This window comes from Lissotriton vulgaris, chromosome 6, assembly GCF_964263255.1.
Source record: "Lissotriton vulgaris chromosome 6, aLisVul1.2, whole genome shotgun sequence".
Taxonomy (NCBI): Eukaryota; Metazoa; Chordata; class Amphibia; order Caudata; family Salamandridae; genus Lissotriton; species Lissotriton vulgaris.
The window spans coordinates 645,998,354-646,013,170 of record NC_141694.1 but is presented as its reverse complement, the minus strand read 5'-3'; positions in this window follow the sequence as shown (position 1 = coordinate 646,013,170).

Below are 14,817 nucleotides of genomic sequence, written 5' to 3'. Positions count from 1 at the left end.
GGGAGCCGGCTGTGATTCCGCTAACCTAATTGTGGTACCATTTCCAAAACAGCACATCCCTCGGAGTGTGCTTAAAACAGGCATGTTCAAAAAGTATCACGAAAGCGTGATACCATAAAAATGGCACTTACAGTAATTCACACAAATGTGCCGCTCAAAATACAAACAAAATTGAGAAACATCTCTACATGCCTGCCTATGTGAAGTGCACTACACATATAGGTTCAAAGTTCACAAAGTCAAAATGTTAGCTAACTCAAATCATAGTCACAATCATAGAACTTCAGTAAGCGTCCGTAGACTACCTTACCGATCACAAATCTTACCCAAATCTCAAAAGTCCAGATTCCAACTGCCAAGGTCTTTAATCGAATCAGCCAAACGGCACTATCCAGCAACGCAGACGATCAAGAACTCAGTCGGAGACCGGCGCCACCTGGAAGGTCAGATCAGAAGGAAAGGAAGAAAACACCGTGGGTGCCAAGACTCGGGTCACTCAGTGGCAGCGTACGCGTCCATGGCGAGTTTCCAATCCTTCGTCATGACCTCTCCTTCGGGCATCCGAGTCACCGATGAGTCCCTTCGTGGTCGCCAATTTGTGGTATCGGGTTCCCAAGGCCTACATGCTCCGTAGATAACCCACTTACACCGAAAGAACTGTTGGCACGGAAACTGAAAAGTACAAAGGACAAGTTTATTAAGACCCCATGGGGTGGTGGTACATTCCTACAGCACCCTTCGGAAATGCAAGAAGTATCACACCGAACGTTGGTGCGAATCCTTCTTTTATACATTTTTACAGGTAACAAAAGGTAGGCGGTACAAGGTTACAAAGTTTATGTACATATATGGTCATTTTTGGAGCACAGCCAACTCATGGGAGGGGTTACAACTCCACTGGTCAGTTTGGCGGAACATTCCTAAGGGGTGACTGGTCAGTTGGGACTGCGCATGTACAGGCTTGACCGTTACTAAAAATAGCCTGTTGCTGGGCAAACTCGGATGGTCAGCGGCACGGAAAAAGGACTAAAGGGCATGCTGACCATGAGGCCGCTCATTCCCTAAAATGGCCGCCGTAACATACAAAATGGTGTTTTCTAATATGGCCAAGTTAAGGGGAATAACGTGTAGCACAGCTAAGCGCTAACCCGGCCATTGTCAAATTACGACATCTTGAATTTAAAGAAACATCATTTAGGGCATGGATGGCATTGGATTGAGGTGATTTTTGTGTGTATTTAGATTTTTTGGTGTTTCTTTTGGCCTAGCCTTCTTGTAGTTGTTGTTGGCCTAGCCATATGGGTGAAGAGGGTGCATATTGAGGCCAGGCAGTTTTTGCCATAGGCCGGCAAGCTTGTGGGCCAGTAGGCCTAGGGTTATGAATGGGTGCATGAAACAACTCTCTCTGTGAGGTCTCTCTTCTATTAATTTAAACATCCATTTTTGATTAGAATTGCAATTTTTATTTTGGGTCTTTCCGTTTTTTTGGGTGTGTTGTGTTAATAATAATAAATGCCTTGTTGCAATAGTATTAATTGAAGCACAACATATGCAACATTTATTTAACTAATGTTCCTCTGGCTTCTTTGCTTTTAGGTGCACAAAGACTGAGAACCAGGAATCATCCTCATCATCATCACTTGTTGTAGTGCCAGGAAGAAGTCCTGCTGCGGTGTGTGCACAACATCACATGACGTAACGTGTGGCCACAGACAACTCTGCAACTCGTGCAACTTCGTCCTACTGTTCTGACATCTGAGGAAGATAGGCCCAAAGAAAGGTAGCCATAGCTCCTCTACCAAGAAAGTTACCAGTGCTACTGCCAGTAAGAAGCAGCAGAAGAAGCAAGTGGTGCCAATTACCAAGGAGACTGGTGTGCCGACCGCCACATTTTATGGGGGAAAAAAACTACGCCTGCAGCAGCGGTGTCCGCCGGGGACCAAGCTGGGAGCAGCACCTCCACTTCATTGGTCTCAGTGCCACCACGCCAAGTTAGGCCCAAGCCCAAGAGTGCCGCAGAGGCAGCCACTTTAATTACTCTTTCACCATCGACCAGTAATGTTGGTGCTGACTCATCGCAAAGTAGCATCCAATCAACGCAGGGTGTAACTCATCTGACGAGTGTTCAACCACAGCCGCAATGACAACCACAGGTGCAACAAGGAGAGGCGCAAGGAGAGGGGCAAGGAGGGGCGCAAGGAGAGGAGCAAGGAGAGCCACAACTGCCCACAATACTTGTTCTTCCCGTAGTAGCAGCACATCAGGAAATTGAGATTCATGCGGAGGTATCAGCTGAGCAAGCCACTCCTGATGATCCATTGTCTTCCAGATCCCCAGCAAGGAAAAGGAGGGCTAGTACAACTTCTTCTTCAAGCCCACTTCCTTCTGATGATCTAGATCTTGATTGGCACCCACCAATTCAGTCTGAGAGGGAGGCACGCCATGAGCCGGCAAAGCTAGGGAAAAGGAAGGTTCCCGCTAAGCTTTCAGTTATGGGTGATGAAGAAGAAGAAGTAGAAGTGGCGTATTCTGCTGCTGGTGAAGAGTCTGACGATGACGAGCCAGTCATCACAGTCTTCACTCCAGCCCCAGTGGGCATGCAGCAGACAGACATTTTTACCCTATCCCGAAATGCTGCGCGGGATGTGGGCGGTGTGGCACTGGTACCAACACAAACACAGGTAACTACTACACCAACATGACCTACGGCTTACATATTTTCTCTTCAGAAGGGCCGGCAGGTACCTCCATCCAGCTCGACCTCCATTACCTCAAGTAGTGGTGCTGTAAGTGCACAACAGAGTCAAATTCCGGCACGCCCATCCTCCACTTCATGGGGCATTGATAGTGGCATCTCCACCACCAGCAGAAATCTCAACTCCCCAGTTCGGGACTTCTTTAGTATTAGCAAAAAGGCGGAAAACCAAGTTATTTGTTCAATTTGTAAACAAGTAGTTAGTCGGGGTAAGCTTGCTACCAACTATGGTACTGGAGGCCAGAGAGGTAATCTCCAAAAACACCAGAGCATCCAGTGGGAAGCGCACCTAAGTATCATCCGGAAAGCCAAAAGTACAAATCCAAATGTAGCCATTGATATTGCATTTGATGACGAGGAGTTGATCGTGCAGGGGGGAGGTGAAGAAGCGAGAGACATTTTTTCTGGTACACACAGTAGGCCTGGCAGCAGCACTGAAGTGGTAGCACCCACACCCTCTACCCTAACAGCATCTAGGTGGCTCAGTAAGAGTGTGGTAGAGACACCAATGTGGAAAAGTACATCAATGAGCCTAACTGGGTTGGATAAGTCTGGATCATCATCACATATGAAAATGGTCCAGACCATCATTAAAGGCAAGTTTTGGTCGGAGGCGCCATTGGAACGCAACCACCCAAATGGCACGTCTGTATAATGCAAAGCAGGCTGAAATGTTAGCGCTGGACCTTCTCCCTTTTTTCTTTCGTGGAAAGCGTGGGTTTTCTAGAATTTGTGGTAACAGTGTGCCCTAAATGGAAGGTTCCTACCCGGTCCTAGTTTGCCAGGGTTGCGGTTCCAGCACTACATCAAGATGTGCTGGACGTGATTGGGGCAGTTTTGCAGAAGAGTGCTGTTCACACTATCCACCTGACAACAGACATGTGGACCAGTTGCCAAGCCGTTGATTACATGTGCATCACTGCACACTGGGTCTCTTTTGCAGGGGTTAGAGAGAAGATAGCTGCAAGTGTTGACAGTGTTACAATTTTTCAAGCTACTCGGAAACATGCAACAGTAGCCATGTTTGCCATTGAGAAATCTCATACTGCAGTAAATATTTTGAAGGAGTTTAACAGTAAGGTCTTTGAATGGCTGTAGCCAAGAAGGCGCATGATTGGCTATGTTTCCACGGATAATGGCAGTAATATAGTTAAGGCCATGGCTGATGGTGGCTATTTCAGAGTGCCGTGTTTGGCGCACAGCATTAACATTATTGTTCAAGATTTCTTGACAAAAGAAAACACAGTCAGCAAGTTACTGACCACCTGCAGAAGAATCTGCACACATTTCAGCCATTCCTTTAAGGCCCGGAAGCAGCTGCGGATCATTCAACGTGACCGTAGAGTGCCAGTCAGAGAACTCATCCAGGAGGAGGCAACACGTTGGAACTCAACCTTCTACATGCTTGAGCGTCTGTTTGAGCAGTACTTGGTAATCAATGAGTATGTCTTTCACACACGGGGTGTTTCTATGAAAGACATTAGGCTAGAGGTGGAGGAATGGGACCTAGTTAAAAGCCTGACAGACATGTTTCTCCTTTTGTGGTCTTCACGCGTGATGTCAGCAGGGAGGATTTTACTTTGGGCAAAGCTATCCCATTGTTGAGCATGCTAGAGCACCAACTAAAGGCGGTGTCTTCAACGTTCCGAGTTGATGCTGAAAAACAAGACGCATATCAGTTGGAAGAGAGCTTATTAAGCTGCCTAGTTGACAATGCAAGGCTTAAAGCAATACATTCAGAACAACATTACATTTGTGCCACTATTCGGGATCCACAGTACAAAAAAGGCACTGGCCAGCAATATATTTATTCCTTTTTCTGAAGCAGATGTTTCAAAGTACAAACCTTGGCTAGCTCTGTCATCTACTCAGTTTGAAAAAGAGCGGCAGGAAATTGAAGGAACCACCACAAGTACTACTGAAGCAGCAGGCCATCTGGCATCAAGGTCCACTTCTGTGGCCGAAGGCAGTCACTTTCCCTCAGAGCCGTTACCGACACCAGCAACCGTATCATCACCTGCACCAGGCCCAGCCATAATATTGTCGGAAACAGATTGGATAACTCATCAAGGGTTTGCTTGTTCCAGTGTTGATGCAAAGGCAACAATGGTACGCAAAGTTGAGCTCCCCTGGAGGACCTTGAGTGGATGATGCAGGCCTATCTGGATGACGCAACAGAAGTCTTCTTTGATCAGAACCCATTGGTCTATTTGTATGGGAAAAGGCCTGAATGGCCACTGATCACCAAGCTGGCTATAAATTATTTGGCTTGCCCACTCGCAAGCGTGTCTTCAGTGCGTGTTTTCAGTGCTGCTGGTGCCATTGTAACTTCAAAAAGGACCCGCCTCTCGGCCAAAAATGTGGAGAGGTTAACAATGATCAAGATGAATCAGCACTTCATACTACCAGATTATAAAATAAGTGAATCCACGCAGGAAGAGGAGGACACCGACTTAGGTGACGGAAGTTCTTCTCTGTTAGCTGACCTACTCCCCGTGCAATTCACAGAGTTTGAGGACGAGCTCTACTTCCCTGACACCTAGGCTTGAAATAAAAAAACAAAATTGCCGTCCTTATTCACTTTTATTTCTGTGTGTCTTTCTTTGTTTTGCAACTTTTAGCACAACAAAACTTTAATTACAACAAATCCATCAGCAGCACTGTCTTTGTCTTATTTCCGTATTGAAGGTGCCGCTGTCTGCATTCCTGAAGTTCACAAGTTCACAACTCAGTCATGCTCCTCTATCCTCCTCCTCCAGACTCCCCCTATCCATTTCCCTCAAGACAGATGGCCGGATTACGCAGAATCAAGAAACTGTCGCTTTGTAGACGAGTCCCCTCAAAAGAAGTGGGACTGAAATGACTGACTATGCTGACTGTTACTTCTGAAATTGACATGAGAGGCTGCCCTGTGGCCCTTCACTTAAGAATAAGATGCAGACAAAAAGTGGAACAGGTAATGAATGATGAGATGGCATGCAGTGGACAACACTGGCTGTCTGGCTCTGATGAAAGCAATTGGTGTTTGTTTGTTGTGCATGAAATTAATCCTATGTGTTCTTTTTTTATTTTTTCTTATACACACTAAATGTAACTCAAGTCTACTCTGTTTACCTTGTTTAATACAAATTATACTTCTACTGCAGGGGCCACTATGTTGCATTTATTAATATGAAAAATGTCCTTGGACTCACTGTGTGTAGACTGTGACTGCATGAACAAAATTGAGTTTGCCAACACCATGATGATGATGAGTCATGATGACCAAAGTTACATAATATCTTCACAGTCACTTACTGGGATGGATGGATCATCATCGCCGATTTACGGAAGAACTGTGGCCATTTCATGAGTGGCAAACAGGTAAACAAGTCAACAACAACCACAGCAGAACTACATGTCTGTCTAGTCGTGGTATGGAGTGGTCGAGCCACTGTAGTGTTATGCCAGAGTCCAGACAGCGGTTCATGTAAAATTGCGGCTATGTGGCTTGCTGTATAAAATTAGATCTGCTTTGTCTGTCTGTGTCAAAGAGGTATGCTACATGGAGGTTGGTTCACTCAGTGGTGCCTGCCTTGACCGTCTGCTAGACCCTGGCCTGCTGTGTGCTAATTATTATCCTGGAAACAGAGACTCAGAGTAGGCACTTTAGAAATGATGCATGTATGTAATACTGTCGCCTCTGAAAGTGAAAGTGCTATTTTTGCACTACACACCATACCTTATATTTTTCCTCTGGGGTGTTTTAATATCCCTTTCTGTTTTTCCATCGACAATTACAGGCCGGCACTTACCCTGTGCGATGGGAAAAACATTAACGCAGGCTTACCATAGCAATCTGCAATCCAGGCAGGCAGTGGACAGTGTGGTCACCAAGATTGATCGACGGAGCGCCCAATGGAATGGAGTAGTACCGCAAATAAGAGGAATGGCTGGATGCTTGCAACTTCTCAATTTGACCAGGACAACTACAACATACAGTTACAGTATCCACTTCACTTGTCCTTACTTTTAAATAATATTATTGTTGTGAACTTGTATGAGTGCGACTCTGTCCTTTTGCTCTCTGCTTCAAATTCATCCCTACAGCTATTTGATAAGTTTCTTTGCTATTTTTAAAACTAATGTAATGTACTACTAAGTGTTTATTCTCTCTGAGGGCAGATAGGCAAGTGAAATTGCGTAATTACTGCAGCCCTGTACTATCTAATTGTTTAGTACTAGTTAGTAAGTTGTAGTAAGTACTACTTTTCAGTAACCTAACCATCCATTTAGCAAACAACTTCATGCATGCACTTCCTTTATGTCCCTTAAAAGATTTATGGATATCTTCGTATCCAAAGATTTGTTTTTCTTCATTTGTTGTTTGTACATGCGTACTGTGTTTTTTTTCTCTCTCCCAAAAACTTTCCCAAAAACCCCCATTCCCATCCATTTTTCAAACCTTAACCCTCTTCCCCCGGGCTGTGTGGTTTTTATTGAGGTGTGACTAAATGATACCAATAATTCCACACGCTTGCTGGAGAGGATAAGGTCAAAAGCAAAAGAAAATCAATTTCAAGGCAGGTCAGAGAATCAGAGGATATATTCTTATTCTGCTTGATACACACCCATGAGTATTTGCAAATCAATTTAGAATTTCATGTCCGCAATCGAGTGGATTCATCATCAACAACATCCTCCTACACGTGACTAAGGCTTATGCTGCTGTGTTCTTCAGTACTAGTTCTTGTAGTAGCCATAATCCACGCAACTAGTAGTTAACTTTTGATTGAATACTTTAACATTGCTTAGGCTACAATTTATGGCACTGTTCTTGTGTACTGTACTATGTACTATCGTACTGTTCTAATGCTCCTCAGGCCACTCAATGTCTCATTTCCTTTTTTTTTCATATTCTGCTACTGCCAGTGTGTATCACTACTACTACCACCACAACGATGCCATTTCATCCATCCAGGATTCCATAGCCAACCTTAATCCCCATTTGCCATGCAGCCAGCCCTGTGCCTAGCCCTATTCCCAAACACGAATCACAGGTAAGATAAGCATTTTGGGGGAGGAAGAATAATGGAGTAGGAGGAGAGGAGAGACTGACGGTAGTACTAGAAAAGTAGTAGGACAATTGAATTCACTAACTCTGTCAGTGGCACTTTTGTACAAATTTGGGCGATTACTTAGGCAATTTGAATCAACCAGCCAGTTAGGTTTCAGGAAAACACACGTACAGTTAACCCCCCCTGCCTCCCCCACAAAACAGTAAAAACACGTATGCTATGTTTAAGTGGAAAATAAATAATTATTTAGACCCTAACAAAAATAAACTATCCCACCAGACCCGATCCACCCCCCTCCATAACCCCAACCAATGTCCATGAATTAAATGTCCCCAAAAGTTCAAAAACCCCAACGCCCAATTCCCACCCCCCAAAAGTCTTTAAAAAAGGGGCAAGGGCCAGTCTCTACTTTGGCCGGCGGTGTCCTGTGGCCAGGTGGTCCTGCAACTCTTTCCGGAGGGCCTTGAGCGGGACTTTCTGCCTCTCCACCTCCTGCTCAAGGTAGGCCACTCGCAGGGTTAGGCGGTGCATATGCGCCTTGCAGGTACTGTGGGCAGCTGTTGGTTGCGCTGCTCGGCGGCAGCGGATGGCTGACGGACCACAGCACCGTACAGCTGGAGGACTGCGCTGGCTGGTTGACCCAGGGGCAGTGGAGGAGGATTCAGCTGTTGTTGTTGACTCCTCCTCCTCCTGAGCCACCAGCCGCCAATATTCGGTGACAATTGCCTCCAGCTCCCGGCGCCTGCCCGGATAGCCAACTCCTTCCTCGATGGTTTAGAAGGAGTATCTATATGAAGAAAGAAAAAAATACTGTAACCAATACTCTTTAAGATTAACACAAAATAATTCAACAGAAAGTTGTGTCACAGTAGCACTAGTAACTTGCAAGCACAGTACATAACATTTATGGCATGTATCTATTTAACCTCCCACTTCGTCGGCCTCTGCTCTAACATTAGTGGGAGTTTGAGGAACTCTACTAGCACTATGGACTCACTACATTAGACTCAGACAGTACACCAGTGTTATTCTTCTCTCTTGTTTAGCGAAATTAGTACGTAAACTTGAGGAAGCCGGCATAATGCCAGCGCAGTCAGCTTGCTCCCAAGAAAAACAGACGCAAGCCATGATGACGCAGACTAGCATTGTTACCAGTACATGCAGGTGGGGAAGCTCTTACTTTTCTATTACGGGTGGCACTGGCCATACTCTGTTACAAAGAGGGCTACTGCTCAATTAATTTAACTTTTACCCTGCCCTGCCCCTGACTACTACAAAAGGAAAATGAGGAAGATAATATGATCATGTATCCCTTCACATGATATTTGCTTATATAAGGGATGACTTTAGGTGCTTTGTTTTTATTGATTGAGTGAACACCGATAGGCCGCACATGAATGACAGAGTTGAAAAAAAATTATTAGCATAGGTAGCGAGTGGTCCCTGTAATCGCCGGAGGAAGACCCTTGTGACTTGACTTGATAATGTGAACTATACAATATAGATACACAGTAAATGCTGTGCTTGCAAACTACTGTTAGTCAAGGGAGTATTCTGAAAAATGACGACTTCTACTTTCCTCTGCTTTGCTATTCTGGCACGGACGTGCGGTGTTACATGCTCTTCAAACTAACACTCTTCATCCAGTGACCGTCTACTCTGTCTACTCTACATACACCTATGCTATATATGAGGAAGATACCATCCAGGCATCCATCCATTCAAGGAAAACTTCAATCATTCTTCTTAATGTCTCAACTGGACAAACCGTACTTTTTCTCACTGACAAACACCCTTTTTATTTTATTTTGTAAACCACCACCCATGCATCCGTGCTTGACTTGCATTTGAATTTGACCCAAAGGATATATTGCGCACACAGACAGTTTCTGTTTCACCCACCCAGGCAGTTCTCTTTTCTTTCTCCTTCCACCCGTTCTTGCTTCAACCGGCCATGCATCAGATTCCTACGAGCCACCTCTGCCTGCATTCAAAAACACGTATCATTCTTTGCCAGTCATTAATTTAACTCGCTCGTCCTTCCTCCTTCCTTACACTCTTCTTTCCCTTTTCGTTCATCCAATCCATCAAGGTAATCTCTGATCTGACTTGGCTTCTCGATAAAACATTCACAGCTGAGTTGAAGTCAAATTTAGAGGAGGCCATTGGTTACTCGTCAACTCCTGCCGCTAATGCTATTTTTAATGCAAAGTCAAGGGTGACTGTCTTCTACCTGGTTGACAAAAACATAGTTCTAAATTTGTAAGTCTTCTTAACAGTAAAGTGTACTTGTACTGTACAGCATACACCCCAGCAGCGAGCCTACTCTGCAATCTCAATAAGTAAGGAATATAATAGCTTACCGCTGCCCGCCACTACCGAGGCATCCCCCACAGCACTTCCTGCTGGCACTGGTGGCACCGCATCCGCCCCTGGACTGACCACCTCCGCGTTGGCCCCGGCACTGGTGGTTGTCTGTGCAGATGGTGTTCCGCATAGAAAAAACATTTCATATTTTTAGATGCCATATATACCGCTCCCTATTTTGTCTAGGAATGAAAAAAAAGTTACTACATAAACAAATTTCATTATTTGTGACTCTCTAGTCTAAACTAAAAAATTCCCTTTTGGAAGGGGAGGGTGTTTTTATTTATGCTTAGCCATAAAATGCTACACTTTTTGGCACAACTGATGAATGCTTGCTTTTTAACGTGCACCATTTTTCTCATAACAGACAGAAGATTCCCTTCTACGAACAAGAGCAATATTTACTCCTCATCATCACCACCAGTACTTTAAGTTCCAACAAGGTGAGGTATCTCCCACAATTAATGTGTAAATCAGCCACTGTTCAGTTTTCAAGAGTTCACCGTTTCTCTTCTATGAAGTTGATTTTAATAAATGTTTTTATATAATGCACAATTGAAAATCAATATACAGAGTACACACAGAGCTAGTTGTTTTACTTTTAATAAAGCTTTAAAAATTACATAGACTCTGTGGTTTTTGGTCATGAGTGAGTGAGCGAAAGGGTTTGCAATTGGCAAGCATGATTCCATGACTCTGAGAGGTCGGGACTCTGACTCCGTAGTCTTATGTACTGGGTTGTATAATCATCACTGCATTCGGGAGCTAAATAATGACTCTGACACACTAGTTAGTTAGTAAGGATATTGGGGGTTCAACTTCTGTTATGACTGAGGTATGTGGAAAGTCTAACTGCGCCTATTATCACCAATGCCCTATTTCTTGTCCATAGTTCTGTATGTGCAGAATAGTCCCTGCAACAGTAGTAGTATGTCCTCCTATCCAATCAAAAAGTAAACTAGTATCTTATTCTTGGTGGCCATTGATATTCTATTGTTGGGAATTGTCAAAGCATAAACATTAAGAAGTCTTCAATAGACATTATGGACAACCCAGAGGACTGCACTCAGTGCCTAGAGCTATTGCTGAATAGGAGTTTTGTTTAACACCTTGTGCCAACTGTGCAAGCTTAGCTAGCTACAGAGACAGACTAATAATAATAAATAGTAGTAGCACAGAGAGTCATAGTAGAGGCAGGATAAAAATTTAGAAACAGTCTACAAGAAGATCAAACACGATTTCAGAAAAAATAGAATTATGATGAACGTTTGGAATAAGTAGGTGCTGTAAAAGTTAGGGAAGTATAATTATTATTATTAACAGGAAAACTTACTGGGGCCAGCAGAAGAGCCCTCGGTGGACCGATCCTGGTCTTCCTGCTCCGCTGGCGCCGCAACCTCTGTCCTTTTGCCCCTGAGAGGTGCTAATGTACATGAAATCAAACATTTAAAAAAACAATAAACAACAATTGCACTAAATTTATTGACCTATCTGATGTGGTCTACTAGGATATTATTATTGCTGGATTCGCAAACCATTTACTTGGAAAGTTATGTATCTCACTAAACCAACTACAAAAAGGTTCTACTAGGACTGGCAGCACTCAGCAGCACGCGAAGTGACAGACACAGTCCGTCTTGATTGCAGACCACTAAAAAATGTCATACTAAATAACAAGTCATAATATACTCAACCTATCAATCCACCACCACTATCTCTTCTTAGTGGCAGGAGTACAAAGGAAGGACTGGACTTGAGTCTCTAGTCTATAGGATTACGCAGTTCTGTAAAGATTACTCATTCATAAGCACTCAGGCCAAATGAGCACAACATTGAAAACAAGTAAGCATAGTAGCTCTGCCACTAAGCAGGCGAGCACCTGCAATGACAGAAGTTTTTGAAACATAATTTACCTGCAATTTAATCAGCAGCATTCTTGCTCTTCGGAAAAAACATATATTTGCAATGTAACACAGAGCAGAAGAAAACAAAGTAGTTATTAAATAGCTACTAGTACTCACTAGGCCCAGGGATCTTGATGCCAAGCAGGTCGAGCAGGTCTTTTTTCCCGGTCCAGTATGTCAGACCACCGGTGCGTCACCTGGTTGTAGGTGCGCCGGACCCTGACTCCCGATACATGGCCCGGCACACCTTACCCCATAGCTGGCAACGCTGCCGGAGGCCGTACCCGGTACCGGGCCTGCCGCCTGATGCGATGGTCTTGGGGAGGTGGCGCTGCACAAAGAAGACAAGTGTGGCCACCTCCACCTCGCTGAAGATCTCCCTGGAACTTACAAACACCCCCTTAAACGCCCGCAAGGGAGCCAGCTGCGAGGTGCGGGACTCTTCCCACTGGAGTTCTTGCCGGCTCCCTTTGCCATGGTCCTGGGTTATAGGAAAAATTGGAAAGAATAGGGAAAAAGTAAATAAAAGAAAAGAGAGAGAGAGAGTTACAAAAAGTAGTTATTAAAGCAACAAATGTAGAAAAAACACAAAATATAGATGTACAAAAATAGAGAGATAGATAATAAGTAAAAAAGATTTTTAAAAAGTTCAAACAAACAAAGGATTACAGAGATTCAAGCAGGATAGAAAAGACATGCCCAGAACCATAGCAATAAAGGAAAAACAAGATGGCCGCGCCCATTGCAACCGCGTGAGTAAATTTGCGCAATATTTTCCTTGCGAGCAAGCAAAAATGGACGCGAACATATAGTAACATCTAACATGCGACCCGGAACAGGAAATGCGCAATGGAAGCATGCAACTCGCGACCGGAAATGGAAATACGCAACGCGAACTGTGAAAAACAAGATGGCCGCGCCCATATGCCACCGCATGGGTAACGTCGCAATCGCCACGATGAAAAAAATCTCGCAAACTCGCAAAAATAAAAAATCCGCAATCTTGCGAAAGTTCGCGTATTTTGAGAACTGCCGGTATGCTTTTGCCCGAATTCACCCATACTTAGTCCTGTGACGCCTGTGCTGCATGGGTGTGGTGTGGGTGTAAACCAGCTGTGAGGGAGTGGCTGTGGCATGCTGACAACTAGACCTGTGATCAGCAGATCACTACAGGGAAGACCAGGGACATGTAGCGTTGTAGTTCCCTCCCTGTAAGCGTAAGTGGAGTGGGCCGGCTGAAACGTGCATCCTTCACAACAATATGGTGGTTTGAATCCACACACCTTCCGAGAAAGGTACATGATGGGTGCGCAACTACACTTTTTTCTCAACAAAATAAAATATATATATATATATATATATATATTTATATATATATATATATATATATATATATATATATATATATATATATATATATATATATATATATATATATTCACTGAAAAAACCATAGGTTTCACACCAGTTATAGTTAGGAATTAGCATTTAAAAAACCTATTAAATTCACTGAAAAAACCATAGGTTTCACACCAGTTATAGTTAGCTGGAAATTTTACTGATATAAAACCATTGAAATTCCCACGTTATAGTTAGATGGACTCACTATAACTTGCGCGTGCAATGCACTGCTGATGATGTCTTATTAAGCCAGTTAACCAATCAATTTTTAAAAACCATCCATTTAGACACTTATTTAAACATTTATTCTTCCATCAACTTTTACATATACATATATAAAATATATTTATTTTTCAGAAAGACACACATTCACTGGATGGTGTCATCAGTGATGTCATGAGTGATGTCACTCACCATGTCATGAGTGATGTAATATGTGATGTCATCAGCAGTGCATTGCACGCGCAAGTTATAGTGAGTCCATCTAACTATAACGTGGGAATTTCAATGGTTTTATATCAGTAAAATTTCCAGCTAACTATAACTGGTGTGAAACCTATGGTTTTTTCAGTGAATTTAATAGGTTTTTTAAATGCTAATTCCTAACTATAACTGGTGTGAAACCTATGGTTTTTTCAGTGAATTTCATAGGTTTTTTAAATGCTAATTCCTAACTATAACTGGTGTGAAACCTATGGTTTTTTCAGTGAATTTCATAGGTTTTTTAAATGCTAATTCCTTTGTATATCGAGTTTCTAACCTTTTTTTTTTTTTACAATTTGCTGTTTTTTTGTAAGTATTCATTTTTTTTATATAATTTGTTTCTTTTGCGCTCTGGGTGCGCGCTCCGGGAAGCTTTCAGCTAAGCTCTCCTGTAAGCTTCTCCGAGAGCTCATCTGAAAGCGCACCCAGAGCGCAACTGTCGTTCGTGAAAAAAAAATATGAATGAAAAGTTAATAATAATGCAAAACAATTCGTACCATACAAATAAAATTTGTTTTTTTTAATATGGAAAATGATTATGCATTTCTATAAAAGATTGATGACGTCACTTCGGCGCGCAACGTAAGTGCCCTCGGAAGCGCCTACGTGCGCGGCGCCTAAACGCACGCAAAAGCGCCTACGATCGCGCCACGTTTGCGCCCCGGAAGCGCCTACGATCGCGCTGCGTAAACGCACCCGGAAGTGCACCGGAGCGCGCAGCGTAAACGCGTCGGGTCATGTGACCCTAAAATAACACTTTTCATTGGTTGCTAACAGTTTTTTTTTACAATGAATGAAATCCCCACCCATTTCCTTCACTTCTTCTTTCACTTTTGTGACTGAAAGACCT